The sequence below is a fragment of the Triturus cristatus genome, chromosome 5_2, assembly GCF_964204655.1.
Source record: "Triturus cristatus chromosome 5_2, aTriCri1.1, whole genome shotgun sequence".
Lineage (NCBI taxonomy): Eukaryota > Metazoa > Chordata > Amphibia > Caudata > Salamandridae > Triturus > Triturus cristatus.
In genome coordinates, this window is record NC_140588.1 from 1,020,280,877 (window position 1) to 1,020,300,696 (window position 19,820).

The window sequence follows — 19,820 nt, forward strand, 5'->3', positions numbered from 1 at the left end:
AAAAATCTATTCATTTTATTTACCCATTGGGCGATAGTTGGGGTTACTACCATTTTCCAATTAGCCAAAATGAATGACCCTGCTACCAAAGTAGAGATGAAAATAAATTGGCGTTGAGACAGAGTTAATACACTTCGAGCCTCTACTTGACCTACAAGAGCTGTAGAGGCCTCAGGAGGAAGATAAACTGTCAGTATTCTTCCTGCTTCTGAAAAAACATTTTTCTAAAAGCTTGTCATCTGGGTACATGTAAATCCCACATGTAGCCAATCTCCTAAAGCCTGATGGCATCGAAAACATCAAGGATCGACTGCCGGGTAGATTTTATGGAGTTTTGCCAGAGTTAAATAAATAAGCCATTTACTGAAAAAAAACAACCTCCTTAGGTTAGCTGCTCTTCCTGCTTTATAACTCATTTTATTGAAGCTGTGCCATTGCTGAGGGTTAAGACGGCAGTCGATTGACTCAGAGATTTTTTTTCCAGATTAATTCCAACTATTTGGTCTTTCTGAGTAGATTAAACAGTTTATACCAATTCCCAATCCCACTTTAAGTATGAAATGAGCTTTGCTTAATAATAACCCTTTAGAATTGTCAAGATTCCTTAGCCCTGAGCAAAACGTATTTACCTGAAAGTAGCTGAAAAAAAAGAGACGTCTTTATATTACTATTATGCATCCTGATTTCCTGCCAAGTTCTCAATCTGCCATTTAAAAAAAATGCTGTAGTTTACAGAATCCGGATTTTGCCCAGAGATCACAAGTCCGGATGGACATATGTAGTCCCAAGGAGAGACATTCCACTACTCTCAGCTGAGGGTGTAACCAAGGGATATCAAATGCCTCCCAGACCTTCTGGAACTGAGAGGCTACAAGCTTGGGAATTTTGTATCGTGATCTCTTTGGAAGCTTAGGGATTCGCAAGAAAGGAACATTAGATCAAGGAAAAAGTTAGCGCAAGACATCTCTTCCGAGCTGTTGCAGTTTAACGAATTGAATAACGAGGCTTGATAGTATAATCATAAATTGGGTAATGCAAGACCCCTATCTTTAATGTCTAGTTGTAGAGATTCTAGTTTTAGTCTAGGTTTTTTGCCTTGCCATATAAAAGATCTTATTTCAGCATTAATTTGCTCAACAAAGTTCTGAGGAACCTTGACCATCCAGTTGGAAAATAAAAATAAGAACAAGGGTAGTATATTCATTTTAATAAGAGCTCTTCTACCCCTAATTGTCAAAGGAAAGTCATTCCATTGGGATAGCAAATTTCACATCTTATTAAAAGTAGGGATATAATTAAGCGAAAACAGATCTTCAAGATGCAACATAACAACTATTCCCAGATATCTTATAGAATGGGACCTAAGGTGTTGTCTTTGCATCGAGAGAGGTAAGACAGCTGGGGAGCAATTAAAATGGAGAGCCTCTGATTTTGCTCGATTCTTTTTATAGCCCCCAATAGCTGTAAATTCACTTATTTTGGCCAAAGTGCACCGGATATTGTCTTCTTCAGCTGCCAGATATAAAGTCATATCATCGGTAAACAGCTTCAATTTAGCGGTGCCTGGAACCGGTTGTAAGATAGAGCAATCCTGCCTTATTGCACAGGCTAGAGGTTTCGAAAATAAAGAAAACAGTATTGGAGAAAGGTCGCAGCCTTGCCGCATCCCCGGCCAATGGAGATATTGCCAGCTTTGTTACCATTTATCATTATGGACGCCTGAGCATCTAAATAGAGATTTCTGACTGCTCAACAGAGTTCAGATGGAAATAGCAAATAGAACGTTCCACTGAACTCTGTCGAATACTTTCTCTGCATCCAACATCATAATGACTGCTTTTGTTTTGTTGGTGTTAAAATAATCAATAGATTGGCATAGATAATGAGTATTAGCAGCTAAAAATCTATCTGGGATAAACACATTCTAGTCCCTGTGTACAGAGAAATAGACAAATGAGATAAGCGATTCGCCAGAATCTTTGAAAAGATCTTGTAATCATTGTTAAGTAGACTTATCGGTCGATAAGAATTGACCTCCTCCTCTGCTTTACCTATTTTAACAAAACTGACTACTACAGCTTGCGTGAACGAAACAGGGACCGTTTCCACTTTCAAAATTTCATTAAATAACAATTTTAAAACAGAACTAAGCTGTGGTAAAAAAAGCTTGTAAAACTCAATGGGGATCCCATCGCACCCACATGCTTTAGCAGAGGTTGAAGACATCACACAGTGATTTATTTCTTCTACTGTAATTTCTGTGATTAAGCTATCTTTTTTCTCCTGCAATATTGAGAAACAATGAATGCTGTTAAACCAGGCATCCGCTGCCTCTGATGAGGTGATATGAGGATCGAAATAGAGCTTCCTATCGTGTTCCAGAAAAATGGCAGTGATTTCCTGGGGATGTGAAGTAGATCTACCAGTAACTGGGTCATTTATCTTTTTGATAGTGTTCCTATTGACCCTACGTTTTGCTGACCACACAAGTAATTTGACTATGTTTTCATTCTCTTCGTACCTTTTCTGGAGGACCGCATCATGAGCAAGGATTTCCTTGGAAACAAAGAAATCTTGAAGGTTATGTTTAATTTGATGCAGGTTTATTTTGTTTTCCCTGGAGGGTGCTGCTAAATATTGAACCATAAGAGCCAAAAACTGATTTTCTAGCTGAGACTTTTCTTCATTCTCTTTTGGCCTTTTATATGCATTATAATTGATTACTTTCCCTCGAAAAAATGCCTTCAGAGCCGACCAGACTGCAAAGATCGGGGCTGTATTTTTATTGTGTCTCAAGAAATCCTCTGGCAACAAACGCATGCCAGCCACCCAATGCTCGTCCACTAAGCAAGACTTGTCCAATGACCATCTAAGCTCAATTCGAACCTAAGTTTGAATTAGAAATTGGACCGAGATTAACACGTGGTCAGAGAAAGGATTTTCAATAATCTCTGATTTAGTGCTTAAAAGAGCATGTGAGATGAGAAAAAGGTCAATTCGTCAAGAAGGATGATATCTCTTCGGGTGGCAAGTAAACTTCTTCTGTCGGGGGAATTCGTCTCGCCAGAAGTCAACAAATCTTAAATCAGCTCTTGACACAGCCTGTTTGATTTCGGTTTGGTGTGAGTTTTCTGAGGTCGTGTTGAATCAATGGTTGGATTAATTAGCAGATTAAAATCCCCCCCAATAACCAACTATCCTGCAGTGGCAAAATCATATAATGACTAAAGTGTCTCTTGTGAGTCTTCTATTGAGTCATAAAAGCTAACAAAATTAAATAGTTGGTTGCCGATCTTCATCTGCAACTAGAGCCATCTCGTACTAGTATCCCTCTGGACCATTATAATATCCCTCTGTATCTTTTTGCTAAATAATATGGCTACTCCTCTAATGGCCACATTTGCGAAAACATTGAATTCATATTAAACATAGGCCAGGGATTTATCCCTTTGCACGCCCTCCTTGTAATGAGTCTCCTGTAAAAAAATTATGTTGGCTTGAAAGGTCTTAAACCAGGCCAACATAGAGCGACACTTCAGTCTATTATTTAAACCGTTTACATTGCAGGAAATAATCTTTAATGATCTAGCAGTCATTTAAGAATTGAAATAAGAAAAATTATTATCTTGAACCCTTGCATTTCTATCACAAATTCGCTACATTTTATTTTTTTGCCCCCCGTAACCCGTGAGCCCACCTCCCTTCACCCCCCACCCTTCCTCCCCACACCCATGAATCGCCTCCATATTGGAGCCTCCCCTGTCTGGGGCTCCCTGAGGTGACTAACCCCCATAGTGCACCTGAAACCCTCCCACCCACCCACCTCCAAACGTTGGGGTGCTGTGACATGGCACCCAGGTGGTGAACCAGTCTGGCGGGCCAAGGCAATATTGAAGATGAAAGATGAGAGAAACTGTGAGAAAAAAGGGAGAAGAGAAAGAAAAAGCACCTAGTTCCAGCTTCATCTAATTATACATTTGCTTTTACCAGAATTTAACCCCCCCCAACCCTGAGTGTTGCAAAGAATGGAAGAGCTCCTGCACCTCTTGAACTGACTGAAATATATGGACTCTACCCTTGTGGAGAACTTTCAACTTCAAATGTTGGACTAAGCCCGCAGGAGCCCCCACTAGTTGAAAACTGTTTATCATGCCTCTAAATTCCTTTCTGCGCTTAGGCGAAATAGCAGACATATCTGAAAAAAGTTTAAACGAGAAATTCTCACTTGTCTGATACCCTTTATCACAGATTGCACAGGCTAGAATTTTCTCCTTTAATCTAAAGTCTCCGCAGTTCACAATAATCGTTCTTGGGTATTTGGCGTTTGGATATTGAACTGCCGGAACTCAATGTGCACGTAAGATCGTGAGATCCGTCGTCTGGTGAGCAGGTCCATGATAGCTTTGTCCTTTGCTTTCCCCTTCTCAGAGCCTTCCGGAATCCCTGTAATACGTAAGTTACATCTTTGAGCACAATTTTCTTCATCGTCTACCTTAAGCTGAAAACTTGTTAGATCGGTTTGTAGTTTAAGTACCTGATCTGCTTGCCGGGGGGCGGTATCTTCAAGATTAGATATACGCTGTTCCACTTCCGGGACTCGAGATGTGAGCTGTTAAACATGAGATTGGATTGAGTTCAGTTGTGACTGCATCCTTTTCTGAGCTTCTTCTTGGGAGAATTTCATATTTTTGAGCTCTGTTAAGATCTGGAGAAGAAGGGTTTGTGCCGAATCTTTTATAGCAGCCACGCTCCTTGAGTCTAATGGCATTGAGACCAATCTCTGAGTAATTGGGCTCTAAAGCAAAATCTTGTCTGACGTTGCAGTTACGGCTTCCATTGCCGTAGTAGAAAGGGACGCATCCAAAGGCCTGGGACTCCCCCCATCCTGAAGCGCGGGGTTCATATTAGGTTTAGACAAAAATAAGCTTTTTAGATTAGTCTGCGTCTGAACTTTCAAAGAGAACAAGCAGGAAGCATGCTGATTCCAGCTAGGAGGCCCTCTGTTGTTGAAACCACTGATGTTGTCGATGAGGATTTATCATTGCATTTGAGAGAAACTGAGTAAGCTGGTCTGAGGGGAGGCTTGTCGCTGTTACTCGTATCTCCTGAAGACTTCTTTGTTGATTGGGACAACATTGCTAGATGAACTTCATAGCCCTGGGGAGCATTCATATATTGCTCATTATCAAGCTTTTTTTTAAACCCCACACTTCCCAGACCTAGTAAGGCTGCGGGCTTGTTAGATTAATCTTTTCGAACACTCCCACTTCCACTGAACAGCCTGAACTCGATGTCTTTAAGGGGTGGGCTCTTACTCTTGTGACGTGTTCTCGTACCCCTTGCAGAATTTGCCACCAAACGAGGTTTCACCGTGGTATCACAAGAAATTCTTTTCATTTAATTATCCCTGCAGTCTCATTTCTGTTTGCTTATAAGCCAACTAGGCTGATTCCACGTCTTATCTCTTATGCGGCTATCCTAGAAGTCTCAGAAGTCTCAGAACCCCCTCTTGTTTAATCCATATAGCCTGAACGTTAGTGATCTTTTGATCATTTGAAACCTTAATTTGTGGTGTTGAGAAACAACAAACCAAAAATAAACAAGCATTGGCATAGCCGATAGGTCTCGCCTTTCGGACTATATAAGTATTTAGTTATGCAGCACAATATCCTTACTGCAACAACATTAACTGTTGCATGGCTAAACATTTATAAGGTCCCAAAGGCGAGACCTATTGGCTATGCCAAGTACTTGGAAATAAAATGTTCCAGCGCTATTCTTACCCACGTCTTCTGTGGCCAGAACCAAAGTAAACTGGAAAAGCCATTTCCGATGTTCTCCTATTGAACGCCTAAATTACAGGCTTTACTGCGAGTAAAGCACGTGGTGGAAACTTCTTTCAAAATGTTTAGTATACAGTGTGGAAAGCATGGCGTGTAAAAGACATTCTGGCAACATTTCAAAAGCCCATGTAAACCGTCCCCAGGTGGTCTATGCAGTAACACACTTGACGCATGGCCGCGTCTGAGGAGAGATTAGAGCCAGCGCGTGACTCAGGCCTGGCCCAGCACTGGCTGCTGATGCAACTCGAGGAGGCCCGACTTCCTGTCAGAGAAGCAAAACACACACAAGGTTTCAGTCCTACAGCTTCATTGCGTTTACTGGCGGCAGTGTTTAAAAAAAAAAAATCTAACTGAGCTGCTGAAATAATCATTTCTGCCAAGTGCTGATATAACAAGCGTAATTTATTTAAAGCGCTTTTTGCTTGCTTGCGTGAGGAAGAGAAGTAAGAGGGGATCTTAGCATCTCACGAACTCTTCCGTGCAGTAAGGGAGGGGGAGTGGCGGGTGAGAGAGGGGGAGGAAAGCCGGCTATGCGAGGAAAGGAATGTAAATGTAAATGTAAATGTAAATGTCAAGGTACTTATAGAGCGCACTGTCACCAGACAGACACCTTGCGGTGTCGCCTTTTGCGGTTTCCTGGCGCTGATACTCATACCGCTGTGGAACCCCTCCTGGCTTTCCCTGTGAAGTGTCCACTCCTGGGCACCCCCAGGGTGAAGCCAGGCATCCTTAGCGCTGTTGGGGCCGGTGTGGAGGCTAAGCAAGCTATTGCCCAGAGTTGCAGCGTGGGGCCCGTGATTAGAATAGGCACCGAGGCGAGAATAGACAGGTCTGAGGAAATTGAGCCCCGCCGAGGCGGGAATTGAACCTAGAAATGCTAGAAACCAGGATAGCAGCTTTGCGCGTGCACGACATCGCGAACGCAAGCTGGAAGCCTGAAAAAAGCCACTAGGTTAGCACTTCCAAAACGCGCTTACTAAAACTCTCGCCAGAGCAGCGCTATAAGCGCTGGCTCAGGCGAGACCAAAAAAGGGGCACCCAAGACACAACCTTAAATACATCCCAGCTCCCACACTGCAATTCCAGTCACTGACTGCAACTATGTTTAAATCGAGTCTCTTACAGCAAATTGATCCTTATCTCACCTCGTAAACATAGAAGGGGGCGCTGCAGCATCAATCAGAGAAGGGCCCGGGAGCAGTGTCATGAATCCTCTTCTGAAACCTTTCAAGCGGAAAGCACTATAGGCCGCCACAGCCCTACTGCCAGTGTTCTCACGGGGCATCCACTCCGGTGGTGCCTCAGCCTCTGCCTCTGCCTCTGCCTCCCATATACAGCACGAGGGAGCCGTCGCATCCATAGAGGCGATGCCGGAAACTTAAGAGTTGCATGTTTGTAATTAGTGCAATACAGGCACAATCATTCTGGACTAAAAGATAGCCTGGAAACGCTCGACCAGGGGCAACATGCGAGAGCCGCCGCCTCCTCTCGCAATCAAACTAGCCCAACACCCACCTCAGTCATTGAGCATGAGGGGAGCTCCTGTGAACCAGCAATAATTTATTGAACATGACCAGTTTATTATGAAACACCAAAAGAGAAAGTAATTATACACCTAATGCTAGATCCTGGAGACTCATTATCTGGTAAGCAAAATTCAGTTTCTACAACAAAAATGGGCAGTATTAGCAACAATATCTCAGCAAAACACCACAATAGGAGGAACAGTCATTAAAATGTGGAAAACAAATAGTGTTGGTCGTCACTGCTACAGGAAATCCCGAAGGCCGGTGGTAGTAGCAACATTATAAAGGCGATGTAATATCTCAACAATGTGCAGTTTATATTGGCATAACTCAGTGCATATAAAGAGTTGAAAGTGTCACTAGCTGGCCTGAAACTACAATTTATAATTGATGGATCAGTGGAGATTGGAATAACCCTCTAGCACAGATCGAGGGGCACATTTACAAAATAAGTGATGGAGTGCGGCATTAACCTTCTGCCTTAACGCCACACTCCTCCACTGCTGAAATGCAGGGTGCACCGTATTTACAAGAATACGGTGCAGCTCTGAGTTTCTCCCTATGTTGGCACAAAATTTAGAAACCAAGTGCCAAAGCTGGCACCGTTGCACCATAGTGCAAGGGTGCCTGTGTTGAGGGGAAGAATTGTTCATATGAAGGACGGTGTCCCTTCCTGCACATAAACAATCTCAAATGGTGTTTTGTAACTTCTATGTGTGCTGATTTGTGCAGCACACATAGAAGTTGCAACTCGTCATTTTATTTAATTAATGTTTATGTGCAAGAGACACCTTCCTACAAATAAACAATCAATGGTGCTTTGCTGTTTCTATGTATGCTGCACAACGCAGCACACATAGAAAGAGCAAAAACAAGGAGAAATAATGCATTTCTCCTTGTTTTCGCATGGGTAAGACCAGGTTTTTCTTGGTCTTAATTTTGGCGCTGCCCCATATTTACAGCACCCTTGTAAATATGGGGCAGGATCAAAATCAATGGGTGTTGCGGTGGAACGCCCACCACAACAGCCATTGCCCAGCCCCTTTCACTCTATGTATAGCGTGAAAGGGTAGCTTATTTACAAGGCAGCGTTAAGCCACGTTAAGCCAATTAAGTGGTTTAACGCTGCCTTGTGAATAAGGCGAAGCCCATATTGCCACAGGAACATCACTAAAAGTGACGTTCCTGTGACGATAGGGGCTTATAAATATGCCCCAATGGCGATCAGAAATCTGGAAAATGCTAAAAATAGGTACACAGAACTTTACCATAAACGTATATTAAATTAGCATTTTTAGCAAGAAAAATTAATCTGTACTTGGATATACTTTTTATTCTGCGCAATATAGATGATCATCATGGACAGATGTTTTTTTCTAAATAGATAACAATCAAAATAGATAAAGCAACATGATACTAGTCTGATCACTCAATGTTGACATTAACGGTAAGAGACAACACTTTTGTATGAAGGAGAAAAGATACAATGTGGAGGTTTACCCTCACCTAGTTACAACATACGGGTGTGTTTGAGTGTGTTCTACGCATAAACAAGACACAGGAAAACTTTCAACCAAATTTTAATTTAATTCATATTTTAAATTAATGAGATGGATTTTAAGGAATAATTATGAGTAATATTTATATTATTTCCAGCAAGGAAATAAGGAGAGGAACGAGAAGAACAAAATAAATTACTAAATGAAATAATGATTCAACAGAATTTATTAGAACGAGTAAAAAGTGTAGAACTACACAAAAGATACTTGGAGAACTAAGAAGATTCCAGATGAGAAATACTGTATGAGTATAGGGAAGATCACTGACATAAATATTTTCATTAGTAATTAAACTACAAAATTAGCAATAAAGTGTTGCGTAAGTTACGACTTTGGCGTAACTCTACGAGGTGTGCTTTCCCACCCATGGGTGACACGGGATAACTTGGTTCAATGCACCAGTAATGAATGTGAAAGACAGGTTATTAGAGCACTGCAAAACATGTTTTAATGTGTGATTGAGATAGAAGCATTGCTTTTGGGTTACTATCAATCCCTTGTAGGGATCGGGGGCATCATGGAAACAGCATAAAACCTTATTTTCTTATTCACAGTATCAAACACACAGTATACTAAGAAGAATGAACACTTTTAAGAAAAGACTATGCGACAGTCTCTGGCAGAATCTCGGATGATAATCTGGGAGAAGGACCTCTCCGGCAAGTGGTTGAGTAGCAGTCCTTGTTCACTAAATCATATGATAAATAAACATTTCTGACATAAATGTTATGTCTACATAAGTGAATGGGGCATCATCTTGCCCCAGACTGACTGCACAGCTACGTAGCGCCACTTTGGCGACAATTCATATTTTCTTCCATTATTAATCCTTTTTTGACCATATATTCCGTTCTTTTATTCCTTTCTTCTCATTTAAACTTTTCTTAAATCCACACGTGGGATATTGTGCCATTTTCAAGTTTCTCATGTTGAAGCTGTGCTCATCCAGACCTCTTGCTAAAACACGACAAATGCAGGAGTTCATCCAAAGCAGCATTTATTTAAAAACCTAATGCATTTCGGGCCGCAAGTGCCCTTCCTCAGGGGTCACTATAAATGACAATAAAACAAATATCCAATACCATAATGACCATTAATCAACATGTTGCATCATCACCGTGAATCAAAATTAAGTTTAACCAATATTGCATCTCAACTCGTCATCAATTCCTGTAGTGAACACCTTCATAAGCAATGTAAATAATGCCCCTCTGTTCTCATGGCAAACCGATCTTCCTATCAAGCAAATTCAATTTTTCCCTTACATCCCTCTATTCTGCCAAACAAACATTTATCCCTCCTTTGAACCAATATGAGTCTAGTTCACATCCTTATTCACCCCATTATTAATTTTCCCCTCAGCATTTACGCTATATTCACCTGCTGCATTAATTTAAAACAGGTCCCCATAGGCTCCTTACCTTTCACTGCTTCTCACTGTACGCTCGTTATCCATCTCCATTCATTCCTCCCATGCCCTCCTACTCCCCTTACATCTCCAATCCCCACTCATATTGCTCAGTCCGCTCCGTTCTCGTCTCTAGTGATTTACTCGTTGTTGCTCACACCGTTACTGCCTATCTTCAAACAATCCACTATTTCTCTTTGATTTTTATCCCCCCCATTTTCTACTCGTAACTTGCATCCGTTCAATCATTCACATTTCACAACAATTAAAGCAAACACTCCACTTTCATCCCTCCACCAAAATGAACAATTCGACAGTTTCACATACCTGCTTCAGACATTCAAATTAGTCCATTGCCATCTCCGTTTCAGTGAATGTTTGTTAACCCCTTAGTTCCACCCTTCTTTAACCACAACCACCCTGGCCCAAACACCCTGATTGGCCCACTAATTAACTTGTTTCCGCCATGAAAACGATAGAACGTTGCTTTCAAATAAAGTAAACTACATTGCCCATAATGCAGTGTGCTCAAACTTCGAAGAATGATCTGCATTCTGGATGGGCACAGCTTCAACATGAGAAACTTGAAAATGGCACAATAGCCCACGTGTTGATTTAAGAAAAGGTTAAATGAGAAGAAAGGAATAAAAGAACGGAATAATGGTCAAAAAAGGATTAATAATGGAAGAAAATATGAATTGTCGCCAAAGTGGCGCAACGTAGCTGTGCAGTCAGTCTGGGGCAAGATGATGCCCCATTCACTTATGTTGTCATGTATCCAGTTACCATTTGGGCATGGCACCCGACCGATGTGCACGTACTCTTGGATAATTATGGACAAGATTGAATGAATAAGTAAAAAAGGTGTGCACCCTACCACTTCTATTGAACATTTATCATAAATGTTATGTCTGACATAGATTATGTGCATCAAGGTGTGAATCCCTGACATTTCCTCATGAACATATAAGGTAAAAGGACGTCAATTCAGACTACACTATTTTGATTATATGTCTTACTGTGTTATTATATAACCTTGACATGGTGTAAAGTAGACACTTGTCCCAGACGAATGATGAATCAAGTGTTGTATCTATGTCATTAATTGGATGGCTTGATGATTTTACAGTTTTCACAAAGATAAGGTAATACCACATCTGCATCATATGGCATACATGACAATGATTCAGCATAAATCTGGAAAGATGGCAACTTCCAGTGTTTAAGAGTGAGAAGATGGCAACCTCCATTAGCGAAGATGGAGTCGGACCTATGTACTATGGAGTCAGATGTTAGGAGCTTTGCGTCATCCATGGCTTGTTCGTCACAGGGGCATATCTAACCAATAGCGATTTATCTAATGTACAGGGAAATCCATGCTCTCAAGTTACTGAGATTTAAAAATGTAACATAAAATATACACTCAACTAAAATATATGTGTAAAATAAAATAGAAAGTGTTCAATAATAAACAAATAGATTAAACATAAAACAAAGACAATAATACATTAAAGTTGTGAATGGATAAATGATACACATAATAGCGAAGCACAAATATTTTCAAGCCATGCATTGTTTCAATAAATTATATATACATGTATATTGTAAATTATCAAAAATTAAAAAAGAGTCTGTGAGAGGAATGGGCAGAAAGTAAAACGAGGAGGTCTTATGTGTGGCTGAATGATGGCTTCATTTATTAACAAAACCCAAAGACAGAAAACAATCCAACAGGAGAATCAATCAGGATGTGATTCAGACGTCGTCTTCCTCCGCTATGCTAGTGGTAGCTGATCTCCTCTTCCTCGCAGGGCGATGGTGACACAACCCCGGGGTGCAAAAACAAAGGCGAGAAGACGGTCAATGCAGCTGTCCCATATGGGAAGGCTAACGTGAGGTAAATCACGTTCCACCACCTTAATATCAAGGAAACCACGGGGGTGCGAAGGGAGAAATAGGCAGAGAACCGGGTGAAGCCTAGGGCGCGGGGAAAAATAATCGCAGAACAAACATAAAGATTCGACATCTTTTACTCAGGTCTTTTTCATACACAGGACTCCTTGTTTGTCAGGAGCTGCCGATTTCTAAACGAACCCTTAAGAGTATGCGGGGTTAAAGCCGTTTAACATAGGTTATTCTATTATACTGGTTCGAGTGCTGTACAGGATGCTTTCGGGATGTGAGTGGGAGTGAAAAGGGGGGGAGAATTGGTGAAAACAGGGAGAAAACCATGACCACCACACTATCCTGTGTACCCTGAGTCCCTTAGACTCACCTCCCCCTCCCAGTATTGCAATGTCCCTTGCCCCATTTCACATAACGCGGGGGCCGCAACTCTCCTGAGCTGCGGTGGTGTTGATGCATCCTCCGGGGGTGTCCATCACTCTTCGGACCACTTTTATCGCTCTGCGTCACCTCTCTCTTCGTTCTGCTGGGGATCCTTGTCTGCTTCTCATCCTGGCTCTGTATGATTCGGTCCCGTCTTCTCCGTTGTGCTCCACACTTCTTCCTCCGACACTCTCCTTCCGTTCACGCTCTCCCCGGCATCTTCCGGGGATTCTCCTTTCAGCAAAAAGCTCAGCCCCTTGAGTCCCGAAGTGTCCTGCCATCTCTGTTGCACTGGTTAGGGCGTTCTTTGCCCTGCATGTGAGAGGAACCGAATGAGGTTAACTCTTTCCGGGCTGGAATCAGGTTAGCGAAAGGCATTCCCATTACCCTAGGGGGGTTAGTAGGGGCCACGGGCGGGGTGATATCCTAGTCCTCCTCACAGAGTCCTTATCAAAAAAGAACATACTGGCACATGCATCAAGGAAAAATCCAGTCTGTAAAATACCGAATCGGTAAAATCAGCCGTTAGCGAGTGTCAAAAACCGAATCCCAATGCATCAACACTAATCGGGACAAAATAAAGAATCGCAAAATAATTAGCCGGAAAAATAACGAATCGCTAATAACTAACCCGCTAAAATAAATAATCGCTAAATACCGAACTCGCTATCACCGAAATCACTATTAGCTACCGGCAAGTGCCAATGGCTAATAACGAATCGCTACTCAATGCATCAAAAATCGCAAATACCGAAAATCCCCAAAAATTGCTATTTAGCATGAGCAGATTAAGGGGAATCAGAACCTGGAGGTAAAGTTACAAAAAAATAAAAAAAGCAGAAAAAACATGTGCCACAGATGGTACCAATCAGTAAGCCCTTAAATTTTGCCCTGGAAACCCTGTTGGCTTGCACAAAATGGCAGCCCTCTACGTGCTTGCAAGGAGGATGCGAATCAATGCAGCAGGACAGCGCAGGAGAAGGGTCCAGGAGAGAGTCTTCAGAGTGCGTATCACATTGCTAGGACAGAATGAGGATGAGGTGTACGACAAGTATCGACTGAATCGTGCCTTGATCATGCGCCTAATTGCAGACCTCGAACCACTACTGCAGCACCAGACACATCGGACCAATGCAAGTCCTGCGCACGTCCAGGTCCTATGCAGCCTGCACCCACTGGCCTCAGGAAGTTTCCAGGGGGTCATCGCCGTAGCTGGAGGCATATCGCAAAGTGCACTCTCAAGCTTCTTCCACAAATTCATTGATGCCATGCTGACAATGATACACACCCACATCAGCTTCCCCACAACCCCACAGCAGTTGGACCGCAACAAACAGGCATTCTACCAGGTGGCCCATTTCCCCCATGTCATTGGATGCATCGACTGCACGCATGTCCCCATCTGTCCACCCTCTGCCAATGAGTACATATTCCGTAACCGGAAGTCCTACCACTCAATCAACGTGCAGGTTGTGTGCGATGCCAAGCACATCATCACGGACCTAGTGGCACAATTTCCGGGGAGCACACACGACTCCTACATATTCAGACACAGTGGCATCCACAGGCGCCTACTCAACGGAGAATTTGGAGAGGTACTTCTGCTTGGTACGTATAGATACCTCTTCCAAACATGAGCACCACACATGTATATACATCACCGTTGCTAAGCCTTTGCTTCCATCTTTTAGGTGACAGTGCATACGCCCTGCGGGAATATATACTCACCCCCTACATCAATCCAGCAACACCACAGGAGCAACGATACAACGCGGCCCACATAAGCACCAGGAATGTAATAGAGAGGACCTTTGGGATTCTGAAGAATCGCTTTAGAATCTTACATAATACTGGCGGTGCCTTGCAATACAAACCTGACACCTGCTGCAGGATTGTAGCTGTATGTGCCATGCTGCACAACATCGCAACCAGAAGGGGGATACCCATAGAGGTGGACATGAATGACGACTACCGGGATGACCAACCACCCGCACAACACCGACAGGCACACGTCCCTAACACAGCTGAGGGGCAAAGGAGGCGGACATACATCACACAACATCATTTCTGATCCAGGTAAGAATGAACCATGACGATTTCATTTGTGGTGCTACTGTTTAATGCACAGGAGCACTGAGGTATGTGCGGGCACACATGATAGAAAATAAGAGTTCCCCAAAACAAGTGTATCAAAACATGCCCGTTGTAGTGTCAAATAGGAGAGGACCCTGGTTACCCCACCATGGTCATGGATGGCTTTCAGTTTGTCTAGTGGCGCTTGCCACGAACGCCCATCCTCCTTTCAGGTGTCTCCTCTACCTCACCACGGCCTGTCCCTGTGGCCTTGGAGCAGCGCGAACTGCGCCTCCTGGTGCTGGCCTCCACCACGGAAACACTGCTCACACTTGAGGCAGCCTCACTGCCGTCCTCCCCTCCCAATGCGCTAGCACTGAAAGTACTGCTCTGCAGGTGTTCCACTGCAGCGGTCACCTGGCCTAGGGCCTTGGCAACATCACCGCAATAATGGCCCAGGTCCACCTGCAGTGACACCGAGCGGCGTGACAAAACAAAACAGCCTTCGTAGAGGCTGCGGACTGGAGCCAGTTCTGCCAGTGCCTCCTTCTCTCACTGTCATGCCCTGCTCTCATGGCACGGGTGAGTTCCTGGATGTCCTCCCTCAGGTTCCCATTACCCTCTGCCACCACAGTGGTCATGTCCCTCAGTCAGGGTACGCATTTCTTTTGCTAGGCGCGCTATGTGAATGCTGATGGTAGCCATGTGTCTCCCCTGCAGACGCTGGACACGCAGCATCTGTTCTTCAATGCCACCATTTGGGGAGCTTGCATCTTCGCCTACATTTGGTGTACTGTGCAGAGACCTGCGGCGCAGTAGGAGTCGGACACGTGCTGGTGGTGCTGCAGGCGTTGGGACAAGTGTTGGACTTTGGCCCGATGGGCAGGTGTCTGACATGCATCCATCACCTGCATGGGTGGGACTTGTGACCTGCGTCTCCGCTGTCTCGTTGCAGTTGGCGCATCAGCAGGTGGTGGTGGTGGTGGTGGAGGTGGTGAATGCGGCTCTGCCGGAGTATCGACGTCAGAATCGGCTGGTGTCTCTGATATGATTAGGCGGCCGCTGTCATCGGAATCGCCAGGAGATGCATCTGTGTGTGAAACAGTGCATGGTTAGTGGGATTGTTACTACTAAGGTGTATTTTACAACATACATGTCCTTCTATGATTTACTAAATTAAAGTCTATTTCTAGCTTCTACAGATGTTTTGACAAAAGTATATTTTTTCTTCCTGTACATGCACACCGGCCTGACATGACTACGACTCCCATGATGCACTATTGTTATGAGTGAAGATGTGTGGGGCAATTCTGCATGCACACTGTGATCGTGCTGGGGGTTTGCGAATGGTTGTACGCAATGCTGAGTATGGGCACAGCCATGCATCTTACCTGGGGCACTTGTGGCTGCGCCGGAGGTGTCCATCTGTGTGACTCCCACGACGGCCTCTGGCTCGATGGTCCCTTCTACCAGCTCCTCCAGGGCAGTGTTTTCTGGCACTGTTGATGGTCCCCCTCCTGTTCTAGCTGCCTCCCGGAGCCTTTCAGCGATCCTCTCCTTGGCCAGCTTCCTGAGGTCGTACCACCTCTTTTTTAAATCGTCTATGCTGCGGGGCGTCACTCCCACCGCATTGACCCTCTCTCTGATGCGCAGCCATATGCGACGCTTTTCTGCCTCTGGCACCTTTAGGGACAGCTTCCCGAACAGCCGATCGTGTTTGCTGCTCACCCCCTCGATCAGGTGCTCCAGTTCCCGGTCGGAGAACTTGCGGTTTCTCTTTCTCGCAGATTCTGCGCTGGCTGGTGCATCTTTCTCCATCCTGGTTGGGTAGGGTGGTAGTCCTGTCAGTGGTGATTCACTGGGCTCAGGCTGTCTCCAGTTCCTGCTCCTGTTAGCTCCTCTGCCGAGTGAATGAGGGTGGGGCTGCTGTACTTCCTGGTAGTGATGTCATTAAACCGTTCCCAGAGCGACCCGTTTTTTGCGAAATCGCTATTACCGATTTTGCTAATACCGATTTCGCTATTAGCGAATTCGGAATTAGCTAATTCGGTAATACCGATATCGCTATTAGCTAATTCGGTGTTTGCTATACTCCCTATTGTTGATTCGGTAAATATTAGCGATTTTTAAAGAATCGCTAATTTTTCCCGAATCTGTTGATGCATTCTGAAAAGCGATTCCTTAATAACGATTCCTTATTTATCGCTATTAAGGAATTGCTTTCGGATTTGTTGATGCATGTGCACCATAGTTCATGCAGGCTTTTTGAAGTATATTGGTGGAATTCAGATTGGTGGTTGACTTACATTGTGAGTTCATTCCTCTGAGGAGGACATGTCGGAAATGTCTGGTGCACACGCAACATACTGTTGCAGGGATTCTGCTCAAGAACAGAACTGTGCTTGGGACCATAGAGTATTGTCATGTAGAAACCAAGTCAATCTCCTAATTCAGCCCGAGGAAAAGAAAATGAAGCCTACAATGTGCACAACTAGGCTTACACAGAAAATGGCAAGGGGCCTTGCAGAAAATATACAACACCGTCCCTTTGGCCAGTGCAATAGCATGACAGAAAATCTTCAAGTGATATACATGTGACTGAAATGTAGGCAAATTCCAAGCACAGTTTAAAAATAGGAAATATTGAAAGTAAGTACATGAATTTGTCTATTTGGAAAAATAATCAAATCATGGTGTGTCAGAGAAATCCATTGTGTACTCTCACTAATTCAAAGGCTAAGGACTCCATGAAGGAGTCATACTCCGCACATGATGATTGGTCAACAGCCCATAGAGACGGTTCAACCAACCACACCTTGTATCTCGTACTCTAGCCGTTAAGGACTGGTTTAAGTCATGGTTGTTTCTTTCCATAACAGATTTGCCCTCTGGCCTATATGGAGAAGAATAATGCATCTGTACATCCATAGACGACATTGAATCATGGTACGCTTTTAAGGTGAAAGCTTGACCCTGGTCTTAATAGAATGCATTGCATGCATAAGTCCCAATGAAGACTTGCAAGTCTTTTATAACAATTTGAGCGTCAGCGAGTGATGTGGCCAAAGCCAAAGGAACATAGAGCAAGAATCAACTACAACCAGGATAAATTTGAACGCAATATCCAAAATCACTGGAACACAGTGATCGAGATAAATATAGACAAATGGTTTGCTAGAAATGAAAAGATGTGTCTGCGGTGGACGAGATACAGCTGAAGAATTAATCTGTTGATAAATATCGTAAGACAGGACATATTTTATGGTCTGTTGGTATAAACCCTGCCACCAATAGCTTGGCTGTAAGAGCAAAATAGTGGCAGCCACTCCTGCATGGGTGGAAGCTACGCCTTCATATGCGGCAACAATCAAAGCATGTCTGTGGTCTTCGTTGGGAAGCAAATGATTGTGAACCCCAGGAATAGTTACAAACAGAACATTCTGGGTATTTAAGTGATAAGAATATTTAGAAGGAAATCCTTTGTGTAAAGAGGTGCTGTTTTTAATTGCATATATGGCAGACAAAATATCAATATCGATACAAGATTTAGAGTGAGTTACTGCTGCCACTTTAGCTGTGGCTACTGCAAATTTGGCTGCTTCATCAGCTAGAGAATTCCTTAAAGTGCGTACTCCCCCACGTCGATGACTTAATGCATGCATTGCATGAGCCTGTGGCAACCTATCTGTAAGGCCTACACTTTAGCCCAAAGTGGTTTGTGGTTGATTGTGCTAATGTTTGAATCCCTGAAATCATTTTGTCACCAAAAATATAAACTATCATTAAAGGACTGTACACAGTAATATGAATCACACACCATAAGTGTAGGGAATTTAAGATCTGTATTTTGAAGTTTAAGAAGCAAAGCCTTCAGTTCAGGCAACTCCACAGCACAGTCTCCTAAAGACTGTGTGCGAGTTGTTTAAAGGTGAAAAAAAGCCATCCAACATACTACCAATAACGATGGCGCATGCGGCAAAATATTGCTGCTTAGAACCTATGGCAGAATGAGATAAACCATCATTATAAATGAGATATCTGTACTGATCAAGAGGCAAAACAGTAGATGGCAGAGGATACACATGCTCATACTGCAGAAATTCCTGTGTCTGTAAAGAAGGGTCAAAGACAAAGTCTACGTCAAAAGCTGTTACGGACGTAGCTGATTGTATCCATTTAGGATGGCGGGCCTTAGAATGCTGGCTTTGGTGACAGCCTTTAAGGCTGGCACAGGAGTAACAACAATAAAGGGTTTCAGCTAAGTGCTGCTCTTTTAGCATGGTCATCTGCACAGCAGTCAGATTTTTTTCAGTGGAAGCAAAACGCATTTCTACTCTGGAATATAAATTTGATTTATATGCTGAAGGCACTGTTTCACCTTTCATTAAAGATGATACATGTAAATCCAACTACACCCAATAAAATTCGAATGACCAGGTTTGTGTTATTGACACGTATGCAAGTGGCATGTTTCAAGCACCAAAATTAAAAACATCCTTAATCTCCTTCCACCTCTTAAAACTGATCAAATACCCGAGCTCCCCGAATTGGAACCTCAGAATAATACCATTCACCTAGAAACATATGCTCCTCTCTCTGAGGAACTCCTCCCCCGCATCTTAGACTCAATAAAAAGTGGTTCCCCGAGCGACCCTGCCCCTTTCAATATTTTGAAACTAGCAATGCCCACAATTATCACTCCCATTGCCAATTTAATCAATGCTTCCCTAGCCTCAGGTATAGTCCCTCGGGACTGGAAAAATGCCATGGTGAGGGCACTTCTAAAAAAAAAACCACCTGGATCCCACGGAAATGGGCAACTATCGCACCATTTCCCTACTCCCTGGTATCAGCAAGGTCGCTGAAAAATACGTCAACCACGTACTTTCCGCGCACCTTGAAACCTTTAAACTGCTCCACTCCTCCCAGACCGGCTTTCGCCCCGGCCAGGGTACTGAAACTGCACTAATAGCGGTAGTGGAGGAGTCACGAAAGATTCTCGATGCAGGAGGATCCTCAGCCATCCTCCTCCTAGACCTAAGTGCAGCCTTTGACACGGTGAACCACAGTATTTTGATACACC